The 20,553-nt window shown below is 51.6% G+C and overlaps 1 long non-coding RNA gene across 1 annotated transcript in view; it reads left to right on the forward strand.

The window, feature by feature from the left end:
• F630040K05Rik (RIKEN cDNA F630040K05 gene) overlaps nt 1–20,553 on the forward strand; it is a 46,747-nt gene that overhangs the window by 13,427 nt on the left and 12,767 nt on the right. The window contains exon 2 of the long non-coding RNA NR_152153.1: nt 1,287–1,424. This is a non-coding gene — a long non-coding RNA (RIKEN cDNA F630040K05 gene). The remainder of the gene's footprint in view (nt 1–1,286; nt 1,425–20,553) is intronic.

Here is a 20,553-nt window from a genome sequence, read left to right on the forward strand (position 1 = left end):
GAGACCCTGGGTCAGAGAGGCCCTTTATTTTCCAGAGCACCTTGTATCTAGTTTTCAGCCTGTTCTGTCAGATCTCCAAGCTACCACACCCATGAGGTAGGAGCTCTTACCAGCTGTGTGGTTGAGATTTTCAATATCTCTGTGCTTCGGTTTCTCCAGATAATAAAGGGCAATACCTATGAGGCCTTGTTATGAGGACTGATGGGGATTTGTGAACTGGTGGCCTAGAGTGCTCACAGGAAAATGTGGGCCTCCATGTCTTCTTGCCCATCCTACCTTCTCCATCTAAAGGGAAAAGAATGATCAAGAGTTGGGACCTGGCCAAACGGGCTAAGGTTTCCTGGGGAGGACAGGAATGTATTTCCCACTGGTCCAACTCCTCCTGGGCCCCTGGTTACCTCCCCACAGCCTGGATATGGGCTCCTGACACGTACTGGGTGATAAGGGCCACTCAGCAGGCAGGACGTGGGCTACGTGAGGGACCAGTGGAGGCGGCTGTCTGCCGAGCCCAAGGGGCCAAGGCCAGGAGGCTGGGCCATGGGGTCCATTGTCTGCTCACCACCCCCTCTGGCGATCACAGGCTCAGGAGCAGGCAGCACCAGGCCCTTGGCAGAAGCCCGGTCTTGTTCCCCCCACGCAGGCACGTCCTGGCCCGCACGTCACTGGGCCTCCAGCCATGTTGGTGCTGGCCGTTGCTCTGCCACTGGCCTCTAGGGGGCGCTGCTTGGGCACCTAGGAAATTCCTTGCATGGTGAGTTAGCCACTGGGACTACATCTTGAGGATACTGGGGGGTAGCTGATTGACATAGTGCAAACCGGAAGAGGGCAGAGCAAGGATGCCTTTACTAGGATGCCAGGGCAAGGACTGACCCTGGGATGGCGCTTTGGATGCTGGTTCGCTGAAATGTCAGATTCCAGGTGTATAGGTAGACAGAGGCAAGGGGGTAAGAGCTGGCCCTCTCAGGTCTCAGTCTCCCTGGGTATGAATACAGGAACTGGAGAGAGTCCTCTCTAGGTGAATGTTCATCCTGTCTGGGCTCTGTCCCACCTGAAAGTAGTGGGCAAGATTGGACATGTTACAAAGCTGTGCCTTCCTCTCTCCTTCTCCATCAATGTTAGGTCATCTTTAGGGTCTCTGTGGTCCCATGCCCTTGGAAGTCCTTGAGGGATGCTTGGCAGCTAGCTTACTTTCTTCAGAGCCCCCAAACCCAGGCCTCCTAGGGCCAGGGCTGTGCCTCTGATCAACAGGTTAAAAATAACCCCCATGGGCTTTTCTCCCTCCACAGGAATGGTGTTTGTGTTGGCATCCATGGGCCCTGTAGCCCTGCCAACTCTCACAGCATGTGACACTGTCAGGAGACTGGAGGTGTGAGGCAGAAGTCAGCTGGAGAGGCTCCTGCGGCCGGCCGGCCGCCTGCTTCCAGGTGAGGGGACAGAGAAGAAAGAGGTCAGAGATGCTGGCAGAGCCACCTGTCATCCCAAAGCTGCCCACGAGGCTGGGAGCACATGCTGGGCAAAAACAAAGTTCCTTTCACAATGAGGAGGGCATAAACTGGGTCGTACCTAGGTGTGGGCCAGGCTCCCCTGGGTCAGCCAGGACACTCCCAGCCCTCATCCCAGAACTGCACTCAGAGATTCACAGGACTGCAGAACAGGGAATTCTACACTTGAAGTCAGAGCATCTTTTTCAAACCTCTGCCCAGGCAGGAAAAAAATGTCAAGCTCCATTAGAGAATATTTGTAGTTTGACCTGGATGCCAGGCTCAAAGCTGGCATACACAATTAGTCTTCCTACATCTGTCCACTGAGCCCGGTCTCTCTCTCTCTCTCTCTCTCTCTCCCTCTCTCTCTCTCTCTCTCTCTCTCTCTCTCTCTCTCTCTCTCTCTCTCTCGTCTTTCTCTCTGTCTCTGTCTCTTTCTTTCTCTTTAACAGAAGAAAGGTAAAAAGAAGTTAGGTGATTTGTCGTAAGTGGCTCTTAAACTCCACATCAAGACACCCCTGCCCTCCCACCCTCCACCCCCCATCCCCCATGTGTTTGACCTCACAGCCAGAAGCCGGCTGGTCGCAGGTCTATAGCAAAGTGGCCTCAGGCTTGGACCATTGAGGCTGCTCCTTCACCCCTGGACTTTGACCCACATCTTGTTACATCTACATCTTTCTTCACAGCAAGTACCCTTTCCTGGGAAGTCGGAATTCTCCCCCAGGAACCAGAGATCTCCTGATTATATTGACGTTAATGAAAGACTACTTCTCTTTTCCACCAGAGATGTGACGTCCCCATTGCCCCGCCCTCATCCTTACTCACTGTCATGGCGGTCACACTCAGACTTTAACATGAGGAATGTATGGAGGAGTGATTCTATCTGTTTCAATGACGTGCCCAACGTGGCTTCAATGTTGCCCGAGCCTTCTCTTCCTCAGGCAACAGGAGCTCAGCCCCTTTTCTTCCTGGGCTTGTGTTTGTCCTCCGTGGTGCCTGTGCTATCCTGCCTGGCCTCTGCAAGCTCCTTTGGGCAAATGGGGACATGGTTGGGGGATATAAGAGCTGACAGCACCCCTCCACAAGGGTTGCTAAGCAATGGGTTTGCAGTTTGTTGCCATCCCAGCAGGTCCCCCCACTCCCCTACCCTACATCCCAAGGATGCTGATATGGGTTTAAGATGTCTTTTGGGTCTCCAGGGGCTAGGGCTGGTGTTCCAGATAGGGAGTCCTATTTCCTCTTCTACACGCACATCCCAGGCCTCTCTGCTCCTCACCCTCCACTGGTGTAATAATGTGGCATGCACAGAAGAGGCGTTCCTTGCCAGAGTCTCCACATCAGCCAGGTGAGGAAGGGTCTGCTCTTTCCAGGTAAGGGTCCCAGACCTAGAGGGGAGCTCTACCTGGGGGTCCACCGGAGGAAAGGCTGTATCATTTAATGTTTGGTTTACATAAGATGCATGTTCTCACTCATGTGCTTGAACCCTGGAGGTAAGCACTCCTGGGGTAATGCAATGGTTAAGCGCTGGGAGGATCCCAGTCTTGTCTCTTATTGATCTACTAGCTTTCCACTTCCAAGGTCATCACAGTTCCCAGATGGCTTCTGGCACTCTAGCCAGCATGAAGGACAAAGACATCCTGAAATAGGAGCTCTCCCTTCTCTTTATAGGAACTTCCTGGAAGTTGTATTTACTTCTTTGTAGGAGAAACAGCAGGCCTCACTGACAAGGTGGTGGCTGCTTCTGCATAAAGTCAGGTGCTGCGCAGCCTCCCAGGTAACTTCAGCATGAGGGCCAAACTGAAGTCTGCCTGAGAGCCTAGAGAGTGGTGACACAGACAATGACAGCCAATGGGGAACTGCCACTTGGAGGACTCACTTGCTTGGTACCAATGGGATGATGGTGGAGGGTCTAAAGGGCGCTCCCTGGGAATTAATAAAGGTGCTTGATACTGCGATCTCACCTGCTCCCCACTCCCAGAGTCTGATCCAAGCTGCCTCATCCCCAACCCCCAAGGGCAAGTATGGTTGGGCAGTCCAGGGTGCAAAGCAACATTTCTTATATCCCATTGATTAGAATTCAGTCATCCAGCCAAACCTAGCTGCAAGGGAAGCTGGGAGGATGTAGTTTTGATCTTATGTGCATCTGGCTAAAAAAAAAAAAAAAAAAAAAAAAGATGAGGTTCCTCATCTTTCTTCTTCCTCTTCCTCTTCTTTCTTCTTCTCTTTATGTATATAAGTACATTGTACCTGTTTTTGGATACACCAGAAGAGGACATCCTATCCCACTACAGATAGTTTAGAGTCACCATGGTTGCTGGGAATTGAACTCAGGACCTCTGGAAGAACAGACAGTGCTCTTAATCACTGAACCATCTTTCCAGCCCATCCATCTTCCTGTTTTTAACAACATTGATTTTTCTCCCTTCTCCAAGGTCTTGGTTTTCCTGATACTTAGTGTTTACTGCCAGAATTGTGAATGGCAGCCATGTAAAGATAGGTACGTCTACCCTTATCTCATGGTAGACTGATAAATAATAAATAATTATTAATTAACTGACCTTTTTACAGTTGGGCCAGTTGAACTCCAGAGAGGTTGGGTAATTTTCCTTAGAGCACACAGCTGGGCTGGGAGCCCAGTACCTGTCCTCCCCTTTTACTGGTGCCCACTGTAGGGGTGGATGTGCTGGACCCTCATTGGGTTGGACAGGAAGAACTGGAATGGCCTGAGCCCTAGGAGGGGGTGTGTCTGGAAGCCGAGGGCAGGCAGGGGTGTGGCCTTAGGCACAGGTGTCTTCTCAGCACTTACTCAGTGCATGGTCAGCGACACGTCTGAACAGGGCACTGACGGGTTTGGGGATTTCTGCTGGCGCCAGATGCTGGCCACTGTAGCCACATCCTCAGACGCCACATTTCCCCAGATGAATGTCCGAGACCTAGTGGTGAGGGAAGGCAGATATACGGGACAGCTTGGCTCACTTTCCCTGTCTCCCTCCAAGCCACCCTGGTGATACTCACTGCCCCCTCTGAGTGTGTGTGTCCATGTGTATGTGTCCATGTGTGTGTCTGTGTGTCCATGTATGTGTCTGTGTCCGTGTCCGTGTCCGTGTGTGTGTGTGTGTGTGTGTGTGTGAGAGAGAGAGAGAGAGAGAGAGAGAGAGAGAGAGAGAGAGAGAGAGAGAGAACGCTCTTTGTCTTCGCTTCATGAATGTGCAAGCAGGGCATCAAGTCCCTGCTAGGCTGCTTGGTGGGGAAGTGGAGAGACTGCAAACGGTTGAGAGAAAAAGTCTAGACGCTAGGCCTGAGGAAGCCCATCTGGGCTATGCCTCTACCTCCGGGTAGGACTGTCCTTGCTGACCCCCGATATAAGGTCATTGCCCTGGCCTGGTGTGGAGAAACTCTGCGCGTAAGTGTGGTTACTGCAGCTTACATTACTGTGGTTAGTGATGTGGGTCTCTGGCCAAAGAGGAAGAGCTCAGGAGCTGTGTGAGTCACAGCTGGCGGACTACAGCGGGGTGTGTTGGGGACAGTCCTGAGACGCAGATGTGACCTCTGCCCTCGGGAGGTCTGGCCAGATGTAGACAATGAACAGAAAGCACTGTTTGAGGCTGGAGGCCCTCCCCTCCTCGAGAAAAGACCTTCCTGGTTAACTGTGATGAAATTTCTCTGGGATTGATCTGCAGTTCTGGCAAGATGGGCAGATCCGGCCAGGTCTGGGCAAGGAGCACCTGCGAATGCTGTACCAGGGACGGGACATGGCAGAACGCTACGCTGCTGTTAGAGTCTTTACCCACTCAGCAAGTGTGCCAGGTGCTCAGGGAAGACTGGCATCAAGCAATTTGCACAAATAAAAACCATTACAAACTGTAATGTGCTGGGAAGGAGAACCCCAAGTGGGTTCTGGGAAACTCACCAGGAACTTGGATTACCTGAGGTTGGACCTTATATTGAAGCTGACCTCCTGCCTAGCTGGGCTCTCTCTCTTTCTCTCTCTCTCTCTCTCTCTCTCTCTCTCTCTCTCTCTCTCTCACACACACACACAAACACACATGAACACACACATACACACAAATACTCACACACTCACCCTCACAGATACACACACCCACACACACTTACTCATACATGTACACACACACATTCGCACACTCACTCACTCACACATGTACACACTCACACACACATACTCACTCACTCTCACACATACTTAAATACACTCACACCCACTTACTCATACATGTACACACACTCACACCCACTCACATACTCATACACACATACACTCACACACACACATATACTCACACACACTCACACATACATATAAACACTCTCACACACACTCACGCGTGCTCACACACACTCTCACACACATACACACTCACACATGTACACACACACAACTGTCAGGTAAAGTCAAACATTTAAGTGACAACTGTGATACCATCTGTTTGGTCCGTTCAGAAGCTTCCTACTTGCATGGGCCATGGGCTGTATCTGTATGGCCAAGGCCCTGCCCTAGGCCTGGCATAAGGAGGTACCTGGGATTTGGGAGGACTCAGAATGCCACCAGGACTCTTCTGTCCACCCCAAAATTAATGTTAGGACGCTGGAGATGAGGCACAGGGGGTTATGGACCGTCCAGGAAGGCTCCAGGGATGAGTAGGGATGGGCCTGGAAGGGCTTGAACTTAGACGAGGGCTCAGCATGATGGTAGTGGTCCAACTATGGGATAATGAGGAGGAGGCTGGAGATACAGAGGGCAGGGCAGATTTGGGGTAGCAAGCAGCCCTGTGCTGCATATGCTTGAGGCTGGCCTTCAGGCCAGCACTGTTTGTACCCTGGATGGGCATGCAGGGTAATGGTGGGTTTCTGTCCCACCCTTAGTCACATCATATGACCCTCTGGGGAGGGGTCTGGGCTGATCCAGAGCTGAGAGCTTCCTCCCCACCAGCCCTTCCCCGGCCCTGGCTCTGCATCACTAGGAATAGTCACAGATCACCCGAGGGTACTTAGCAGAGCTGATCTCCCTCAGCCTTGGGTCTCTGTCTGGAAACTGACGTCCCTACCTCCTGTTGCTGGACCCATCTCCAAGCTCTAGTGCCTTTCTCTCGTCCTGTTCATCAGCCTGGTTCTCGCTACACTAAGACCAGGCAGGGTCTCAGTAGGGTGAGTTGCTCAGGGGGCATCTCCGCTCTTGCCAGGAGCTCATCTCCCTCGTAGCCCCTCCCCTGCTGCCGACTGTTCTTCAGGGAGAAGGCTCACTGGCAGAGTGGCATGCTGCCCACCAATGGGGGCCATGCCAAGCGTGATGTGATGTGTGCTGATCCCTCTCCACGCCTTGCTGAAGACCAGGGGCTGATGCACCCGCAGGCTGGGGAGCCTGGGCGGTTCTCCCATCGTCTCCCTGGGGGAGTATATCACAGTGAATAGAGGGCTCCCTTGTGTTATGGGTGGAGGGGCCAGTCCTAAAGACTTTCCTAGACCCCTTATGTCTGGTCTTGTGCACCCAGTTTATGGGAGCTCTGAGCACTACTCAGGCTGTCATGTTAGCTGTAACCCCAGTGGGTACAGAGGGGCCTTGGGGTAGCAGGGCCCCACTCCCAGCATACTAAAGACAGTTTCCTGCTGTCCTTTGCATAACTCTGTCTGTTGAGGTCTCAGGTTCCAGGAGAGAGTGTGAGGGGTTTTAGGGACAGGAGAAACAGAGGCATTGTTAAGTATGGTACCAGTACAATTTGAAGAGTTCCTTTCTGTTTTCCTTCTGTCTGCGATGGATTGTGCCAGGCAAGAGGAATTCTGGAGATCCTGGGACAGCCCATCTTTCTCAGATATAGATTCTTTTGTTTTGTTTTGTTTTGTTTTATTTTTTGGTTTTTCCAGACAGGGTTTCTCTGTAGCCCTGGCTGTCCTGGAACTCACTTTGTAGACCAGGCTGGCCTCGAACTCAGAAATCTGCCTGCCTCTGCCTCCCGAGTGCTGGGATTAAAGGCGTGCACCACCATGCCTGGCTTCAGATATAGTTTCTTGAGATTATAATGCATTGAGGAGAGGAGAGGTTTGGGAAAGCTCTTTGGCTCTGCATGTTGAAAAGGTCCCCCAGGGATGTTAACATCAGTCACCAAGGATCACACTGTATTAAGAACAGATCTCAGATTCTGGAGGTGGGCAGATCCAGTTCTGGCTTCTCTGCTCTCAAGGTGACTCCGGACGGGCCGTGATGCCTCACCTTGTCATGTGTGGCAATGGGTTATCAATATTCCCCTTGAAGACCAGACTGGGCAGTCACAGCTGAAGACTAGCGTCAGTCTGTGTATGGTGGCACAGCCTGTAATGCCCGGGAGGTAGTATGAAAAGGAACTCAAGCTTCAGGTCAATATGGGATATATAATGAGACCCTTTCAAACAGACAGACAGACAGACAGACAGACAGACGGACAGACAGATCCTCCCCCGCCCCAAACTAATGAGGATTTGGCTCGGCACACAAAAGATGCCAATAATAATGGCCGTCCTTGGGATGCAGCTTCTCCTTTGCTTACAGTGGATTGAAGCTCGTGGTCCTCCCATGGCTGGGAGACCCTGATGAGGTGCGGTGGTGATTTTGAGATAGGACATAAAGGTTGTGTTGGGAGATGCTCCAAGGAAGCTGCAAGTGCCGGGCTACAGGAAGGACTGAAGATCTCCCCGATCCACCAACGCAGGGACTCTGGCTTTAAAAATAATAACCTAAACCAGATGTATGTGCCAGCTACCAACCTGAGGCCATTAATCAGTTCAACTCCCAAAGGGGAATGCTGGTGGATGGGGGCTGTGAACTGTCCTGTGGGTGGGAACTGAACCTGGATCCTTTAGAAGAGCAGCCAGTGCTCTTAACCATCTCTCCAGCCCAGTCCCCAGTATAAATCCGCCACCGAGGTTCATGTTTGTAATCCCAGTGCTTAGGAAGTAGAACCAGTGATTCGGGGTTACAAATGGCAGGTTTGAGACCAAGTCTGGGCCATTTGAGACCCTGTCTCAGAAAAAAGAAAAAGGCAGATCGGTTACCTTACTTTACAGACGGAGAACCCGAGGTACAGAGAAGCCGAGGCTTCTTCTTGGGGTCACACAGCTCGGGTCTGGGCTTGAATCCAGGCAGTTTGGCACATCATTGCCTCGAGCATGAAGCTCCCTGGGAAGAAAGATGTGCTCTCCTCTGTGGGTGTTCTGGGACTGGCTGGCTGGGCTGGGCTGGGCTTTGGTATTGTGGTGGGAGGAGGTAAGTCCCAAAGAGAACTCGCTTCCTCTAGACTGCCCATCCTTCCTGGGCTCCGTTGCCTTCTGTGGTTGCTGGTTGTTCTCTGTCCCCTGCACTCCTTATCTTCCTTGGGGTTAAGTTTTGCTTTCTCCAACTGTGAGCATCTGGAACCCCCCCCAGGAATGGTGCCTGGGCTCTGTGTGCCCAGGCTGCCACAGGCTTCAGATCAGAGAGAGCCATAGAACTTCAGGCTCAGCTTCACTCCAAGGCCCAAGGCCTTGGTACTTGGCTGTTCTTCCCTCCATCCAGGGTGGTGGACACTGGGCACCTGCCCCCTCAAGTGCTATTTATGACCTGGTAAATCACTCAGCCAATCCTCAGGCTTAATGAGGCCCAGAGCCCCGCCACTGCACCCCAATTAACCGCAGCATCTGTTTCCCTTTAGCAGAAACAGCGTGGCTGGTGATGGAGAGCCCAGAGTAGGGTGTCGTGAGGTGGGCTCAGAAATGACTTACCACCCACACTGACCTCTGCGATGCTCAGAGCACAGCTCCCCCACCCTCACAAGAAACCAGCAGATCTCCTTAAACACACACTTATATATGTCCTCCTCATTAAAGCAGGCTAGATTGAGTTTTTTTTGGGGGGGAGGGGTGTGACTCAGAGGGATTTGGGATGCCCCACTGTACGCTGGCTTCCTGGAGATTTGGGAGCCTGATGTGAATGTCAGCAAAGGTGTCCAAGTACGGGAAGGGGCAGGAGGTGAGGATGGGAAAAGGGAAACTGTCAGTTGGTGAGGTCACACTCCAACAATCCCAGGGCTCTCACACTGATCCTTGGGCTTAGTGGTCACTTTGCCCACACCGCCTTGCACTGATTGGTGAATGAGTCGGGTGGTCATAGGAGGGAGGGCCCGAGAGGTGAGAGTTCTTCCTGGAAAAGGTAGAGGTGCAGAAAATGAAGGAAAGGAGCCCCCGCCCCATGAACATTGTGGGAGTCAGCTCTTCCTCAGGTAGCTACCTGAGGTCAGGATGCTGGCGATTGTGAGAGTTAGTATGGATTCTGGGGTGCTGGGTTGGGGGACTGTAAATTGGAGTGAGCCAGGGGAGCTGGGAGATTGGACTCATTAGGAAGGCAATGGGTGAAGGAATCTGCAAGGTAGCATTAGCGTTGGATAATTGTCTCAGGAGTACACGGCGAGACGAGTCCCAGTGTGCCTTAAGCAGAAAGCACTTCCATCCACTTAGCCTTAAACAGCAACCACGCATACCGTTACCATCCACTTCTGTACGAGTGGCAGATGTCACTAGCTGATCATAGAATTCTCTCTTCAGTCTAGAAACGTGGTTCTCAACCCGTGGGTCACGACCCTTGTGTGTGTGTGTGTGTGTGGGTTGTCAAATGACTCTCTCACATGGGTCACATATCCTGCACATCAGAGATTTACATTATGATTCATAACAGTTGCAAAATTTACAGTTATGAGGTAGCAACAGAAATAATGTTATGGTTGGGGTCACCGCGACATGAGGAACCGTGCCAAGGGCACAGCATTAGGGACATTGAGAAACATTGGTCTAAAAGGAGAGTCTCACTTCTCATTTTTGGGTTCAGGCTATCACTGTGAGCTGATTAGGACCATTAGAAGAAATGACAATTTGCTTTCTCTTTAGACGGGACTCAGACATATTTAGGGTCTAAGGAGACTCGTAGGAGAGAACTCATTTGAAGGGGGGGGGGTCATCTAAGTAGCGCTGGCAGAGGAACCAGGCAGGCTTCAGAGTCAGAAAGCAGAGACAATGCTAAACCAGCCTGGTTTTTATCACTGCATTTTCTGTGGCCTACCTTTTTGAAAGATATAAGGGTAAGGGGCATACATTCCTCCAAGCAGGAGAAAGTGCCAAGGGTAAAATGTGTTTCACAATATCATGTGCCAGAGAGCGGAATACCACATAGCTGGCTTGGTGCAGGGATCACCAAGATCTTGAACTTGAAGTGGCCTGTAGAATGATGTGGAGGTCTTCAGGCAGACAGGAGGCTGAGCTCTCAAAGGTGCAGAGCAGAGCTGGGCTACCAGGTGAGCTGTTGCTTCTTCTGAGCTCAGGAGGTTGCAGAGTCACACCAATGAGCTGTGCGCTTGCTGCCTTTTTGGTGGCTTACTCCCCACCCCCACCCCCCCATCCCACCCCCCACCCCACCCCTCAGTCCCCCGAAGAGACAGATGCTGGGCCTCTGTTCTCATTCTCCGGCCCCACGAACGAACACTCATGCACTTGCTCATTTCTGCATTCACACACATATTCATAACCTGCCCCGCCCTCCATCTTTCCCCAGAAAGCAACAGGAACCCTGCTTTCCACTCTCCAGTGAGCTGTGAGTGCATCTGATTGGTCGAGCTGGAGTTACTTGTGAATTAAAGCTGGGAGGAGCCTAAATGCCCAAGTTTGAGCTGCCTGTCACTGCTGAAGTCAATGAGCTAAGACAAAGTTGACCACTTGACCAGAGGGACGGGACTAAATTTTAAACCAACCAACAGTCTGTGTTTCAATTCTCTATCTATCTATCTATCTATCATCTATCTTTCATTTCATACATATATATCTCAATATATATATTTTATATATCTGTATCTCTCATCTAACTATATTTCTCTCTCTCTCTATCCATCTATCTATTTTTATCTATCTGTATATACCTCCATATATTCCCTATATATATGAAATGTAAGGTGGTTTTGTTTTTCTGTTTGTTTTGTTTTGACACAAGATTTCTCTAGGTAGCAATGGCTGTTGTGCAATACTCTGTATAAATCAGGCCTTGAACTCACAAAGATCCCCCTGCCTCTGTCTCCCAAGTGCTGGAACTAAGCATGTGCCATGCCACTCTATCCAGTCATAAAGTAGAGATTTTTTGAATGTTAGTCAGCCACCTTTAGATCTATCAGTGGTTCTCAGAATAAAGTACAACTTTATTTAGTTCAACATTCGCTGCCACTTGTGACAGGTGTGGCACACACCTCTCTGCCCGCCACCTGGGAAGGCCTGTGGTTGGGGGTGGGGTGGGGATGGATTTTGAGAATGGCCTGTGCTGCTGGCCACCACATACTGCTCCTTAAGCACTCCCAAGATGCCAGGCTTGGGCGAGATGCTCTCAGAAGAGTGGAAGGGCATAGAGGCAGCCTTCATCCCTCTTTACCTCTCGCTACTGTGCAGCATTTGTGTCTCTGGGACACCACCAGCCTGTCGGTGTTAGCGCTGTGCTTGGCTCTCAGAGACTTTGGCACCAGGTAACAGTGCCAGATGGGAACTCTCCTGGCCTTGTTTAGGCACGGCTGGTAGAACTTTTTAGGGCATGGGGCCAGTACAAGTTGCTTCTTAGGGTCTGATGGTTTTATCTAAATCCTGGCTGTACTCCTCTTTGAAAACTGTCACAAACATCCCCCAGTCCTGGGCTGAGTGTTGGTGGCATTGGGAGGGAAGAAGCAGAGGCATCTCCTAGCTCCCTGGCTAAAGAGGTGACACAATCTCAGCTCCTGGGAGGCAGAGGCAGGCGAATCTCTGAGTTCTAGGCCAGCCTGGTCTACAGAGTGAGTTCCAGGACAGCCAGGGCTACACAGAGAAACCCAACCAACCAACCAACCAACCAACCAACCAAATAAATAGAGGTGATTAAAAAAAAATTCCAGGTTTGCTGAGAGAGATGAATCACTAGAGGTTTCCTAACCAGCTAGTCTGGCGTAAACAGTGAGCTCCAGGTTCAATGAGAGACCCTGCCTCAAAACATTGATCGAGCAATGGGGGGAAGACCCCAGTGTCGGTCTCTCACCTCCTCACACGTGCACGAGGCAGCGTGCCGGAACACACATGTGCACACATGCACACACATGTGCACACACATGCACACTATATACACTGAGAGAAGAAATGAAGAAGGCACACAAAGGGCCAGCCATAGGGCCAGGGGTGAATTTTGGGGGCCTGCGGAGGCTGAGAGGAGAGCTAGGAGCCAGGGCAAGGGAGACAGTCATATTTGGGAAATCAAAGTAGAGATTTCATTAAATCCAGAGTCAGGCTCCTCCAAAGGGCAGGCCACGGTGGTCCTATATCCAACTCTGGGTCTAGTCAGTTCTACAGCTTGCTCACTTTTGCAGGCAATTGGATGAGGTTGGCTTTTAAATGCTTGCATAGGCTACTAGGAATGACTTATGGCCAAGGAGGGGCTCGGGGGTGCCAAAGGGCTGCTGTCCAGGCAGACAGACTACAGGGAAACCACCATCTCCAAAATGGTAGCAGCAGGAGAAACTAGTCCTGCCCTCCTACCCTGGGTCCCCAGGCAACAGGGCCAAGTGGCTAGGGGCAGCTGCTGTCCCTTAGATTCCCTACTCCTGCTGTCCACCCCTGTCCTGCTTTTTCCCTAAGGCAGAACAGCCAGCTCCTCCCTGCGTCTCGCTCCAGCCGATGCCCGATGCCAGTCCTCCTCAGCTTGGGCGGTGGGGGGACCCGGGTGGGGTCATGACAGGACACCACTGCCCGAGGGTGAGAATGGAGGAGGCCCAGCTGTCAGCTGGAACCCATCAGAGGACAAACCAAGCCCTGGCAGCGGGTAAGAAGGGGAGGGCAGGCTAATAAGAAAGGTGCCCCTTGAGCTCTATGCTTCTTCAGCCTGTCTTAACCCTTCCTGTGCCAACCCAAGGCATGGCCTGACACTTTTCCATAGAGGGAAATAGCTTCGTGTCTCTGCTTATCAATCCAAGTTGGTCAGGGTTGCATGAGGCTGATTAATGGAGAGATTATGGCCCTGCCTCAGGGAATCCTAATCTGACAGGGGAGGAAAGCTTCCTCAAACTAGAAAGGGGGTCACATAACTCTGTCGTAAGAGGGATCCTACTCTTTTGGGAGAAAAGATTGCTTATACATACTGAGGGAGGTTTTATCTGCCCTGAGGGAGATCCAGCCTGAGAGGGCTCACCCTATATCCTCCAGGGGCCCCAGACTAAGTCCAGAGAGGCTCTGGATCAGAGATACAAGAGGCTCTGTCTCATTATTAAACTGAGAAACCAGCATTATGCTGTGTCTGTGTGATGTTTCGAAGAATCAACAACTAGAACCCAAAGGAAGGATGTCAATCTAAAAAAGTGTAGGCAGGATGTCTCTACAGACCCAGGGTGCTGCCACTAGGGACCGTTTTTTACCCTGGATGTCTTCCTGGGGTCAGCTGCCTTCTTCGGCTGCTTGCTTTCCTGAAACCCTTTGCAGTCCCTGGACCTCTCAGCAAGTGGCTTATTTTCAACAGCTCTTTCCTTCTTTGGTCTCCATGAAACTTATATAACTCATGCCTTTCAATGGACAATTTAGCCTGGTGAGCAAGCACACCAAGGAGACATGTCTACGTGCAGCCGGCCCTTCTTCAGCTGCCTGGTTTAGATGTCCCTGATTTATTTTCCACAATTAGTGGCTGGCCTTCTCCCAACTTCTCAGTATCCTCAACTGGCCTGCTGTTGGCTGCCACGTGGCCTGGGAGAGGGGAGCTGTCTGCTGGTCCCCTTTCTCCAGTGCTTCATGGTCCCAGAGTTCAGAACTCCAGGTCACTGGCTGTGCTGGGGGTTGCTGATGTCAAGCTACCTCTTGGGGAACACCTGGGCCCAGGTCCAGAAAAGTGGCCCAGAGCTACGCTGCCACTTCTGTAAGTCTCTGCTATGGTTTTTGGCTTCAGGCAAGCCTTTCCGACTCATGAGCCTCAGTTTCTTCATTTGCTAAAGCCTAGGTCCTGGGGACTGTGGGGAGCGGGTGTGGCGGCAGTCTCAAAGGCGCCAGGGACTGCAGCTAAGTCGTATGACTTGCACCTGACTTCCTCATATAAGCCACAAACATCTTGAGAGCTGCGCAGGTGTACCAGGATACCGGTGAATCCATTTTGATGGAGATATGCCCCTGCTGCCCTGATTAGCTGAAGCTGTGTGCCTGGTGAGGTGGCGTGGCCTGCTGTGCGTGGATGGGAACTGAGAGTATAAAAGAGTGAGAGGCCCAGGGTTCGGGGGAGATATAAACAAGAAGAAACAGGACTGAATAAACGTGTGCGGAAGGATCCTGTTGCAGCGTCGTTCTTCCTGGCCAGTTGGGCGTGCGCAAGAGGGGACCTCTTGCCCCCAAGGTTCACCATTTGTAACTATTTTTCTCTGTCTACTCTACCTTGGTTTCTCCAGACACCATGACGTGGCAATAGGCAGAGTAATCTCTTAAACTGCTGATCTGATTAGCAGGGCTTTTTAGGTAGGTCCTGTGCTGCCGGCCAAAGCACACACAGCTTATCCCATCTCCTCCTCCCCTAGATGGCACTCCCATGACTGAGGATACCTGTAGGCATGCAGGCAAGTGGAGTCAGTTGGCCACATTTTCCTGGGATCCTCTGAGCTAGCCCTAGGCCCTTGTTCATACGGGAGCACTGACACAATAGTCAATGCTACAAGCAGCCAACCGTGTAGACTAAGTTCTTACTCGGAGCCAGGGCCTCGGCTGGGGTCGACAGATGAACAAGCAGGCGTGCTACAGCTGTTGGTAGCACTAGGGAACACGCTCATGGCCTCCACGGTTAGTTGACCAGATCAGTCCAGCTCTCCCTTCACAGGGAAGCTGGCTTCTCTCTCTGCCTTGGTTTTTCCATCCTTAGAGCGAGCCACTAACAGTCCTGTAACCGTCGGTGGCAATAGGGATTACATGAGTCAGTGAATGTAAAGTGTTCAGAGCTCGGGTGTGGTTGCGACAACTTTCTTTGTATGCACACAGTGCCAGGAACTGCTGTGGTGTTTGTTTTCGACAGAGTTCTCCCAGGGAAGGAAAAGATTACTTTTGACTGTGCTGAGGAATGAGGCCTCACAGGAGAGATGCTACCATAGTCTGATCTTGAAAAGATGGTGATAGGTTCTAGGAGTAGTGATGGGAGAAGGAGGAGGGAACCACACAAGGAACAGCAGACCTATGCATGAAAGAAATAAAGCTGCAAAGTGTGGTCAAGTTGAATGAACGTGGAAATGCAGGAAGGATGTCCTGCAGAGAAATGACACTGACGTGTTAGCGTAGTTTCCCTCCACAATGGCACCAATGGCAGGGTAGCCAGGAGTCTCCCATTGCTGTGGGTTACAAAAGTGTTTGCATCGGGGCTGGAGAGCTGGCTCAACAGTTAAGTGCACTGATTGCTCTTCCAAAGGTCCTGATTTCAAATCCCAGCAACCACATGGTGGCTCACAACCATCCGTAATGAGATCTGACGCCCTCTTCTGGTGTGTCTGAAGCCAGCTACAGTGTACTTACATATAATAAGAAATAAAATCTTTGGGCCAAGGTGAGCAGGGCCGGAGAGAGCAATCAGGGCCTGAGTTCAATTCCCAGCAACCACATGATGGCTCACAACCATCTACAGCTGCAGTGTATTCATATACATAAAATAAAATAAAATAAAATCTGTTTTTTTTTTTTTTTTTAAAGTGCTTGCATCGAGATCAGCGACAGCTATCCTGGGCCTCCTGGCCACCATCAATATGGAGAGCACTGTGAGGAGATAGGTCATCAGCTCTGGCTATCCTGAGACTTGAAACAACTTCTCAAGCTCCATCCTTAAGTCCCTTCTCCTGCCTCATGGCTTCAGTCCCGTTTTCAGGCAGCTTGAGATTGCCTGTGTCAGGAAGTGTAAACAAGGTATTGGAGTCTGCCCCGTGCCTGCTCTGCTGTACTCCCTGTCCACTGTGGGCGTCACCCAGCCATCCTCTTATGCACTAGGCATCTGACCTCTGCTTACAGGCACTGAGAGCGCTGGAAACTTGGTTGGGGTGGGGGGAGGTGACTGAATCATGACAGAGGATGGTGGGTTGGTGTGTATAGGGGGAGACCACATAGCCCCCATTTTACATTTGGCTCCTGGCCTCTCCTGGGTCTTTCTGGTGGAGCCTATTCTAAGCAGGCTTGTTTTCCCTCCCGGACTCTGAATCCTCAATGCTAGGAACTGGCTTTTTTCCTCAGATGCTCATAGGACTCCCCAGTGGCCCAGGTGAGGGACAAGTGGAAACTCCTCAAAGCTTACCTTCAGTTCTCAGCAGATCGTGGTGTCCAGTCCGAGGGATCGTCTGTTGGTTCTGTCTGCCAAGGGCCCCACTCTTCAGGGCAACTCAGGAGCCCTAGGGGAGCCAGCATGAACTCACCCCCCCCCAAAAAAAACCCACTTCATCTTAATGTAACCAAAGTGTGTCCCAGCAAAGCGTGGCTTAGTGAGGAGGGCTGGGAGGCAGCATCCAGGAAGGGAGGACTCTTTTTTTTATTTGGTAAAGATGGTGTGTGTGGGTGGAGCCCTCACCGAGCCAACCTGCATCGTATGAGCACTCAGCAAACATCCGGAAGGCTCTGGAAACTCTTTCAAAGGTTTTGAAAAGCAAGGATTGGACGGCATCCGATTTGTGTTTTGGAAAAAACCTTCTGGCTCAGGTGGAGAGCAGGTTGGGAAGGAGTCTGAGCTGCCCCAGGGCCACCCAGAACAGGGAGGAACCTTGTGAGCCAGCATGGTAGCACTGCTAGCCTGTGGGGCCCAGTAGGGGGTGTGTGTGCTTCAAGTTCCCGAGAGGAATGGCTGGTCTTCTTTCTAAGTTCAGGGGTCATAGCCATGTGGGGTGGCCCTGCTCTGTGCGCGCGAGAGTGCTCGTGCGTGCATGAACAGTCACAAGAATGCATACACTCTCATATGTGTGTTCATGTGCCGTTCATTTGTCTTTTTTTTTCTGTTCATGAAATATGGCCTTATGTAGTCCAGGCTAGCCTCCTTGAAGCTGGGGCTATCCTTGGATTTCTAATTTTTCTGTGTCACCTCCCCAGTGCTGGGATTACAAGTGTGTACCGCCATGACCAGTGCATATGTATTACTGGGAATTGAACCCAAGGCTTTTGTGCATGCTAACAAAGCATGCTATCAGGCAACTGAGCTCCATCACCAGCCCTCATTGGTCCTTCAAGAGTAAAAGAACTCGTGGTTCCCATTGTCTTTTTTGAAGGCCTAGAGAGGGAAACAGCCTGCCTTAAACTGAGCTCAGTGCATGAGAAGGGCAGATGCCACCAGGAATAGGTAGAGCTGGTGTCATAGCTGAAGGACAGGTAGGCTGAGCCCTGTACTGACCAAGCAACCTGCAGAGGGTGGGGGCGACTGAGGGAGCCTGGCTTTGGGGGTCAGCTTTGTCCTGTTAGATGGAGGGACGGACACCAGAGGTTTGGGGACTTTCCTTCGTCTCACTTCTACCTGAGGGGTGGGGGAAGGTAGAAAGGCTAGAATGCTGGTTGGCAGGGCTTGAGTTCAGGCAGTCCTGGGAACCTTGCCTGAAGTGCCTGAGACAGAACAGCCATGAAGGCTGGCCTGACCAGGCTAGCCAAGGGGCAGGAGCAGGGCATTTTTCATTCATATTCCTGCCTCTGCATGGCAGCCCACATTGCCACCCCTGTTCCTGGGCTCCCAGCCTGATCCCAGGCTCTGCCTGCCCCTTGGCAGCCACCACCCAGCCTATCCACCCAGATACTTTCGAATTCCCATGCTTCTAACCGCTCCCTGGCCCCTGTGGGGTAGGTGTGCTGAAAGAGGCTCAGGCACAATGTGGATGTGTACATGTAAAACATATGTAGTACGTATGTGCCTATCTATGTACCTGAGTGTGTCTTGATGTGCATAGAAAGTGCACGTGAGCATGTGTTTGTGTGTGCATGGTTGTGTCTACGAGTCTGTGTATATGCATGAATGTAAAGTGAGTCTACATGAGTGTGTGTGTGTGTGTGTGTGTAGGTATAGGTTGTGTAGGTGTGAGAATATATGCACAACAGCTCATGTGAGTGAATGAGTGTAAGGGTGTATACCAAGGTGCATATGAGCCCATGTGAGTGTTTGAGGGGGTGGGGTAATGAGGAGTCAAATCTGCCCCCTCAACCCCCCCCCTGCCCGTTTTGAAAGGCACATGCTCCTTTTTTGGGGAGGAGGTCACATGCCAGTACTTCTTAGGACAGATCTTGTAAACTGAAGTTCCCCATTCCCATGGCTCGAATCCATGACCTGGATTAGGAGTGCAAGATAACAGCCATGCATTTTGGGGGGACCTCCTTCTCATCGAGCTGTGGGAGTGTCCAGAGTGCCCCAACTTGACCGTGGAGAGTGGAGCAGAGCTGAGGAGGGCTGCCGCTGATTCCAGGAGAATGGACCCCGTCATCGCTGAGGCTCCACTGGGAAGCTGGAGACTGGGAGGTCCTTTGGACAGTTTTTACTGTTCCCAGCCTCAGGCCTGGCCTGGATTTCCCTTGAGGGGACAGCGGGAGGGAACCGCAGGACTGGATTGGTTTATTCAATGAAGTAGCAACATCAGTGTGTTTCCTGCCAGCTTTTCTTCCCGCCTCACTTTCTTCTCAGAGAATAGAAACACCCAGGAGGGGTTTTCTTTCTCACTGGCAAGCCAGAGTGGGGGTGGCTGGGGCCCTGCTATTGGCCCAGGCCCTTGTCATTACAGGCACACCCCTTGGACTTGAGCCAACTCCAACTTCAGCAAAGGAGAGCAACTGTATTAGCAGCTTCCTGCCCAGCCCAGGGCTCTCACTGGGAGAGGCCCCATGACCTCTGCTTGAAAGGCCAAGGCTTTCTAAAGAGGCAGGTCAGTCCTGATCTCAGACTCTTGTTCCCGACTCTCTCTGGTCCCAGCTAGGTCTTGAAGTCACAATAGCAATAGGGCTCAGGGGGAGCAATATTATGCCAGGTTCAAATCCTGGTTCAGCCACGTGGTATTGAGCCACTTGGTACTGATAACTTCTCTGGTGCCTCCCACCTGTGACTAGGATATCCATAGGACTGACGTCATAGCTTTCGTTTTCTGTTTTTTTTCTTTCTGAGAGTCAATGAATTCTTGTTTGTTTGACCCTTGAACTTGACCTCAATCTGTATGAGTGGTTGTTAAACACTTGTCACTTCCCCAGGTATGAGCGGCTGAGGTGGAGGTTGCTGGAGGAGGGGCTGTCCGTCCGATTACCTGCTCATCCCCTGCTCTAAGCTCCACCCCCAAACCCAGAAGCCTCTGCCTTTTGACTTTCTTCTTCAACCTCTAAGTCCCATCCCGCCAGGCAGGTGGACGGCTCCGCCTTCATCTCAGACCAGTGATTGAGGAGGCTCCTCATTTCAGTCCCCCCCCCCCCCCCCCCCCCCCGTGGCTACAGTAGCCACTCCCAGGGCACCCCATATGGCCGGCCTCTCTCCAGTGCCTTGTAGCTCCCAGCTGCCCCAGGAAGGAAGTGGATGTTCTGTCCACTGGGCTGTGGCCTCAGGCTTTTGTTTGAGGCTAGAAGGGTTCATTCATGTAAACTCACACACCTTCCTGAAGCTATAGGTCTGATCAGGTTCGGGCCTCCCACACTGGGCTAGGGACTTTGTAGAGACTTCTCTTGCCTTCCAGGGACCTTCATCTCCCCCTCATTCTGGTTCTCTGCTCCTAAGACCTGTATCCTACCTGTGCTCTAAAATCGAGCCCCATCTTGACTCCCACTGGCAGTGCTATGAGGCCAAACTGGGAGGTTCAGCCACCCACATGTCCCAGAGGGTGCCTCATGGCCTTGGCTGCCTCTGTATAGCCTACCTCTCTGACTCCAGCACCTCCACTGGAGCTGCAGGCAGATGTATGACAGCCTTGTCATGAATGCTCAGGTCCTGCAAGAAGCCTGGCACGGCTGCTGCTGCTGCTGCTGCTGCTTCTGCTTCTTCTTCTTCTTCTTCTTCTTCTTCTTCTTCTTCTTCTTCTTCTTCTTCTCCTTCTCCTTCTCCTTCTCCTTCTCCTTCTCCTTC

The sequence above is a fragment of the Mus musculus genome, chromosome 17 (assembly GCF_000001635.26).
Source record: "Mus musculus strain C57BL/6J chromosome 17, GRCm38.p6 C57BL/6J".
NCBI classification, from domain to species: Eukaryota; Metazoa; Chordata; class Mammalia; order Rodentia; family Muridae; genus Mus; species Mus musculus.